Genomic DNA, 7,951 nt, shown 5'->3' on the forward strand with positions numbered 1-7,951 from the left:
TGATCACATCAGGACTAAACCTGGCAGCCAGCTTGGCAGCTCGTGCACAAATTGCATACAAAGGCAGCCTGTTTAGCCTTTATTGTAATTCAAAGCAACTTAAGGAAAAGGGAGGGACAAAAAGAAAAGAAAAAGTGAAAGAAAAGAAATTAAATCCAATCATATTATATAATTACAGAATAGAGTGAATTCTTAATTGTCTTTAGAGAAAATACAGAATCAATTAACCTCTCTGTTTCCTTTTTCTCTGTCTCTCAATGTTTCTCACACAGGCACATGCACACACGCACACACACACGACAGAAAAGCAGACAAATAATGAATTCCTACTTGAAGTCTTTTTCCCCCGGTCTTCGCTTTTTCTTTACCAACACATCTCACATTCAAGGAGAGTTGGAGAAGTAAAAGCCAAGAAAATCCTGAGGGAAAGAGCATGTTTAAAGGATTTTAGAGACAAGGAAAAGAAATAAAAGTAGGTCTGAGAGAGTGAATGAGGATGGAGAAAAACTAAACGAGTAGCAATAAGAATTGGCATCTTAAAAATCATCAGATTAAGAGAGTTTGTGAAGTTAGAAATCATATACATCTCCAAATTAGAAAGTGTTAGATTTTGAATTCTCAGAAAGCGTTACATGGCGAGCTATGTTTTAGGTCTCTCTTTCTCAACTTTTCTCTGCCCTTTTCTATGTCCTTCTTGGGTCATGAACGCTTGTTTCTCAGAGTACCTGTTAGAGCCTCTGCCTAGATGCCAGACAGGCCACCTGACTAGAGCCGTGTTTTACACTTACGGCCTTCTTCTCAGCTACCTGGATAAACTAGTGTGTGCATGAGGATGTTACTATGCTCCCATGTCATGTTCACATTGTTCTGGAGAGAAGATGTACAGCCATCGTATTAGAAATTCTAGGCACCTGGGCAGATCCGTTGGGGGGATGTTTTCTGCATGAGCACTCCTCGTGTGTTTGATCATATCACAGGGTGATCCATTATTTATTTATAGCAGAACAGACCTTCTTGGGTATATATCATTAGGAAGGGCAATGTCCAGGTGCAGTGATGCATGCCTGTAATCCCAGCACTTTGGAAGGCCGAGGCGGGAAGATCGCGTAAGCCCAGGAGTCCGAGGCCAGCCTGGGCAACATAGCAAGACTCCATCTCTATTTTTATTAAAATGAATTAATTTAATTGGAAAAAAAAAAAAAGGACAAGCACAGAGTCTTATCGGCATTGAGGGTCAATGAATGGCCTGAATTATTAGAGTGCGCAAATTGAAATAATGTAGGATTCCACTGAGGATGGTTTTTGAAGGCAATGACTATGGATTTCAGGGTAGAGAGATAGCTAAATGGGCAAAAGACACAGTGACTTAAACCAAAAGATTGGACACATGGCCACGTCAAAAGATAGGCAGAAAATGAGTATGAATAAGGGAATAAAGCCAAAATTTTGATTCAACTAGGGAATAAAACAAATTTTGATTCAACTGAACAACTTTCTATTGAACAACGCCATTATGTCCCTGGCATGTGTTGGATTCAAAATTATAAGACACAGTGCTTACCATCCATGTTTCAGTCTCCTTGGGGGGAGAAGTTATTAAGTTGTGTTATACATGAAACAAGTAGAAATGGGTTTTTAACTGAGGCAGAAATGGGAAAGGTAAACATAAGAATCACCTGAGAAGCTGTTTCAAAACATATCCTAGACTTACTGAAGCAGAATCTCTGAAGGGAGGTGGAGATAAAAATGGGCTTGCCTGGTTTGAAAAGCTTCCCAGGAGATTCACATGTATTGAATTAGAATTCTTTTAATCAGGTAAGGCTGGTACTTGCTTGCCAGCCTTACCTGATTAAAAGAATCACCTGAGAATTGCTGGCAAGATGGCGGATAGGAACAGCTCCGGTCTGCAGCTCCTAGCGAGATCATCGCAGAAGGTGGGTGATTTCTGCATTTCCAACTGAGGTACCTAGTTCATTTCATTGGGACTGGTTGGGCAGTGGGTGCAGCCCAAGGAGGGTGAGCCGAAACAGTGGGGTGTCGCGTCGGCCGGGAAGCACAAGGGATCAGGGAACTCCTCCTAGCCAAGGAAAGCCATAAGGGGCTGTAGGGTGCACTCTGGCTCAGATACTGTGCTTTTCCCATGGTCTTTGCAACCCAGAGACCAAGAGATTCCTTCTGGTACCTACATCACCAGGGCCCTGGGTTTCCAGCACAAAACTGGGCAGCTGTTTGGGCAAACACCAAGTTAGCTGCAGGAGTTTGTTTTTGTTTTTGTTTTTTTAAATACCCCAATGGTGCCTGGAATGCCAGCAAGACAGAAGAGTTTACTCCCTTGGAAAGGGGGCTGAAGCCAGGGAGTCAAGTGGTCTGGCTTGGCAGGTCCCATCCCCACAAAATCCAACAAGCTAAGATGCACTGGCTTGACACTTGCTGCCAGCACAGGAGTCTAAGCTTGACCTGGGATGCTGGAGCTTGGTTGGGGGAGGGGCGTCCACCATCGCGGAAGCTTGAGTAGATGATTATACCCTCACAGTGTAAACAAAGCCACCAGGAAGTTCGAACTGGGCAGAGCCCACCCCAACTCAGCAGGACTGCTGCAGCCAGGCTATATCTCTAGATTCTCTCCTCTCTGGGCAGGGAAACTCTGAAAAAAAAGGCAGCAGCCTCAGTCAGGGACTTACAGGTAAAACCCCCACCTCCCTGGACAGAGCACCTGGGGGAAGGGGCAGTTGTGGGCGCAGCTTCAGCAGACTTAAATGTCCCTGCCTGGCAGCTCTGAAAAGAGCAGCAGGTCTCCCAGCACAGCTTTCCAGCTCTGATAAGGGACAGACTGCCTCCTCAAGTGGGTCCCTGACCCCCATGTATCCTGACTGGGAGATACCTCCTAGTAGGTGCTGACAGACACCTCATAAAGGAGAGCTTTGACTGACATTTGGCAGGTGACCTTCTAGGACAAAGCTTCCAGAGGAAGGAACAGGCAGCAATCTTTGCCGTTCTGCAGCCTACACAGGTGATACCCAGGGAAACAGGGTCTGGAGTGGACCTCCAGCAAACTCCATCGGACCTGCTGCAGAGGGGCCTGACTGTTAGAAGGCCAACTAACAAACAGGAATAGTGTCAACATCAACAAAAAAGATGTCTACTCAGAAACCCCCTCCAAAGGTCACTGACTTCAAAGACCAAAGGTAGATAAATCCATGAAGATGTGGAGAAACCAGCACAAACAGGGTGAAAATTCCAAAAACCAGAATGCCTCTTCTCCCCCAGAGGATCACAACTCCTTGCCAGCAAGGAACAAAACTGGATGGAGAATGAGTTTGACAAATTGACAGAGGTAGGCTTCAGAAGGTGCGTAATAAGAAATTCCTCTGAGCTAAAGGAGCATGTTCTAACCCAATTCAAAAAAGCTAAAAACATTGAAAAAAGGATAGACAAATTGCTAACTAGATTAACCAGTTTAGAGAAGAACATAAATGACCTGATGGTGCTGAAAAACAACACGAGAACTTCTTGAAGTATATACAAGTATCAATAGTCAAATTGATCAAGCAGAAGAAAGGATATCAGAGATTAAAGATCAACTCAATGAAATAAAATGAGACAATAAGATTAGAGAAAAAGGAGTGAAAAGAAATGAACAAAGCCTTAAGAAATATGGACTACGTGAAAAGATAAAATCTGTGTTTGATTGGTGTACCTGAAAGTGACAGGTAGAATAAAACCAACAACTAACAAGGGACGTGAAGGACCTCTTCAAGGAGAGCTACAAACCACTGCTCAAGGAAATAAGAGAGGACACAAACAAATGGAAAAACATTCCATGCTCATGGATAGGAAGAGTCAATATCATGAAAATGGCCATACTGCCTAAAGTAATTTATAGATTCAATGCTATCTCCATCAAGCTACCACTGACTTTCTTCACAGAATTGGGAAAAAAAACTACTTTTTTGATTCATACGGAATCAAAAAAGAGCCCACATAGCCAAGGCAATCCTAGGAAAAAAGAACAAAGCTGGAGTCATCACACTATGGGTCTTCAAATTATACTACAAGGCTACAGTAACAAAAACAGCATGGTATTGATACCAAAACAGATATATAGTCCAATGGAACAGAACAGAGGCCTCAGAAATAACATCACACATCTGATCTTTGACAAACCTGACAAAAACAAGCAATGAGGAAAGGATTTCCTATTTTTTGTATGGGAGGGGCCAGATCACATGTATTTGAGTGGGAAAGGGAGACAGGCAAATGGCATAGCACACAGGGTTTCCTAGCTGAGAGAGCCTCTAGGTGCTTACCTATAACCTTCATATTCTACTTCACCTTCACAGAAAGTTGGCTAAAGCTGGTTTGCCTGAGGTACGTGGACCATGTGGGGTGGATTGGTATATGCCGGCTGAACATGAGAAGGATGGATCATAAAGACAGTCTGTTGTGCTGCTGGGAACCTATTCTGTGGCAACTGCATGTTGGAGGTAGGTGTCATGGAGGGTGGGGTTGGCGCAAGCCCTGCATGGTAAATGGCTGGGGACTGCTGCTATGGACTGGCCAGATGGAGAGCCTGGGTGGCCTGGTGCTGATGGTGCTGAATAGGACTGGGTGCAGGATGACTTCCACCATGTTGGCTTTGCTGCTGTCCAGTGGGGGTAGCTGAAGGCTGAGGGTGTGGATTATGTGGGTGCGGGGTAGTATTAGGGTGTGCATACTGCTGAGCAAGGGAGCCTGTAGAAACATACATCGCATGTGTCTGCTCATGAGCCCCGTACTGAGTTGTTGAAGAAGATACTCAACCAGGCTGGGTGTGTGTTGGTGGTGCCGTCATTTTAGCATTACCCCTTATTACAGGACTATAGACATGAGAATGCTGAGACTGATAATGTGGCACCTGCTGAACAAGGGGCTGATTTGGGAACTGCTGAGCACTGTAGGCAACATATTGCGTGGTGTAAGCCGGTGGGGTGGCTGCAATCGGTGGGCCCGCTGCTGATGCTGGGTGCATCATGGCACTCTGATGATGCTGGTTTTGCTGCTGTTGGGGCATATTTGGTACATACCTCAGCAATTCCAATTCTAGGTATTTAATTTTATCCGCTCTGTATGTCTTGGCTTGATTCACTGGCATGGACATCATGGATACTGGGTCTAAAGGTTGCGTGTCTGGGCTCACTGGGACAAGATACATCATATTTTGTGCAAAACAAACAGGCTGAGTATAAACTGGAGTTGGCTATTGATGACCCACCATAGATGGGCTAGGTTGTGCTTGAGGCTGAGGTGAAGTTGGGGTAGTAGAAGGCTTTGGCTGAGGGAAGGAACGTGGGTTGAACTTCTTTGCATTGGGATTCAATGTTGATTTTCTAACTTGCTCAGCTGCATCTTTCTTCTCTTCCTTATCATCTTTCTCTTGTTTACATGCTGGACTGGAAGTCTGAACCCCTTGGGAAGTGACCTCAGGTCCCCTCTTGTGCTCCGTGTTACTAAGTATTGAAGGGGAAATGCTGGGCGTATTTGGCTTGCTGCTGCCACTGGTACAGTTGCTGCTGCTATTTTTTTATTATATATTTTTATTATGTATTGTTCTTTAGGTTCTGGGGTACATGTGCAGATCATGCAGGATTGTTGCCTAGGTACATACATGGCAATGTGCTTTGCTACCTCCATCCTTCCGTCACCTATATCTGGCATTTCTCCCCATGTTATCCCTCCCCAGCCTCCAAGAATCCTTAGCATTTGGTTCAATTTTGTCTTTGATCAAATCTCTTGATTTTTCTCCCTCTCTATTTTTGTTTAATTGATCCATAGACTCAGAAGCAGAACTTGGCAGTAACCTAAAATCATTTTTAAATGTCTTTAAATCATCAATCTATTTTCTGTGTTCAGAAACAATTGGTGATATACCTTTATTTTCAGCTTTTGAGAAGCTAGGTGATGCTTCATTGGGCTAAATATTTTCTTTATTCTCTGCAGGAGAGTTTTGCCTCTGATCTTGAAGCCTGGAATCTTTAGCCTCACCAGAAGGGGTAACAGCTCTGTTTGATGCAGGACTAGCAGGCACAGGAGATGCAGCTGGAATAGACATGGCAACAGCTTCAGTTAGAATAATACCAGCTTGGGGAGAAGCAAGAACTGGCCCACTGCGGGTATTTCCAATACTGTTCTGTCTAGGAGACCTAGGTCTGTGAGTTTTAGGGGATAATCTTAGAACCCCACTGACCACTGATCACCATGTTCCCCCTGAGGGGCTGGTGGTCCTTGCTACTGGAGGAGTAGCTGCTTCCCTGGGTGGATTGTGGGATACAAATTCTAGGCCACTGTATATGGAACCCCTCCCAGCAGAAACTCTGTGATTTCGAGGATGTCACTGGGCCTCTGGGGACATCCGTGGAGGCCCTCCATTAACCACTCTTTGGTTTGAACCAGAATTCAGGTTGAAATCTGAAGTGTGAGAAGTGGATCTTGATGGCATGGAGCCCGATCCTTTCTGGCCCATACACAGTGAATTCTGTCTCCCACTTCCCCAGGATATGACTTCTCTATGTCTTTGTCCAGGAGGAATATATTTATTTTCCCTAGTGTTTATGTTGTGCCCCTCATGTTCACTGGAATTTCTCTAAACTTCTCTGCTGTGTATTTTTCTTCCTCATTCATATCATCCTTTTCCAGGGCCACTCAAGCTTTGTACTGGGCACTTGACTCAATTTCTTCGGCTAACTGGTTTGCTCTTGCTTCCTGTTTTAAAAATTCTTCTGAGTTATCTCTTTCTAAGGGTACCATATACAAAGATAAACTGCTATCATACGTAGACACTACACCATAATTTTCTTCATTATATTGAAACATATTATTGGGATCCCATCCATTAGATACATCATTTTCCAAAGCCTCAAGTTCCTCATTGGCTGTGAGTTCACCTGCATCCCAGGACTCCAGGTCCTTCTCTTTGTGTTCGCCATCCACTTTACCACTGATAGCAGAGTCAGTTAAAGCATCTCTTTTTGCATAACTGGAGTCCATATCTTTAAACTGTACAACAACAAAGTCTAAAAATGTGGAACACTTTATGAATTTGCATGTCATCCTTGCACAGGGGCCATGCCAATCTTCTCTGTATCATTCCAATTTTAGTATATGTGCTGCCGAAGTGAGCATAGGATTCCCTATTTAATAAATGGTGTTGGGAAAACTGGCTAGCCATATGCAGAAAACCGAAACTGGATTCCTTCCTTACACCATATACAAAAATTAACTCAATATGGATTAAAGACTTAAATGTAAGACCTAAAACTATAAAAAACCATGGAAGAAAACCTAGGCAATACCATTCAGAACACAGGCATGGGCAAAGACTTCATGACTAAAACATCAAAAGCAATGGCAGTAAAAGCCAAAATAGACAAATGGGATCTAATTAAACTAAAGAGCTTCTGCACAGCAAAAGAAACTATTATCAGAGTGAACAGGCAACCTAGAGAATGGAAGAAAGTTTTTGCAATCTGTCCATCTGACAAAGGGCTAATATCCAGAATCTACAAAGAACTTAAACAAATTTACAAAAAAAAAAAACCCAAACAACCCCATCAAAAAGCAGGCAAAGGATATGAACAGACACTTCTCAAAAGAAGACATTTATGCAGCCAACAAACATGAAAAAAAGCTCATCATCACTGGTCATTAGAGAAATGCAAATCAAAACCACAGTGAGATACCATCTAATGCCTGTTAGAATGGTGATCATTAAAAAGTCAGGAAACAACAAATGCTGGAGAGGACATGAAGAAATGGGAATGCTTTCACATTGTTGGTGGGAGTGTAAATTAGTTCAGCCATTGTGGAAGACAGTGTGGCGACTCAAGAATCTATAACCAGAAACACCATTTGTCCCAGCGGTCCCATTACTGTTCTACTGTAAAGACACATGCACACGTTTATTGCAGCACTGTTC

At 43.5% G+C, this 7,951-nt stretch overlaps 1 non-coding gene and 2 pseudogenes across 1 annotated transcript; all 3 read right to left on the minus strand.

Moving 5' to 3' along the window:
• Window positions 1–4,334: 4,334 nt before the first annotated feature.
• On the minus strand, window positions 4,335–6,088 carry LOC141580447 (ataxin-2 pseudogene; annotated as a pseudogene).
• A 205-nt stretch (window positions 6,089–6,293) lies between these two features.
• LOC101028113 (ataxin-2 pseudogene) lies at window positions 6,294–7,086 on the minus strand (annotated as a pseudogene).
• LOC120366133 (U6 spliceosomal RNA) lies at window positions 7,052–7,158 on the minus strand. Its single transcript, XR_005580882.1, has one exon. It is a non-coding gene; the product is annotated as a U6 spliceosomal RNA (small nuclear RNA).
• Between the last annotated feature and the right edge of the window lie 793 nt (window positions 7,159–7,951).

The sequence above is a fragment of the Saimiri boliviensis genome, chromosome 11, assembly GCF_048565385.1.
Source record: "Saimiri boliviensis isolate mSaiBol1 chromosome 11, mSaiBol1.pri, whole genome shotgun sequence".
In the NCBI taxonomy this organism is placed as follows: Eukaryota; Metazoa; Chordata; class Mammalia; order Primates; family Cebidae; genus Saimiri; species Saimiri boliviensis.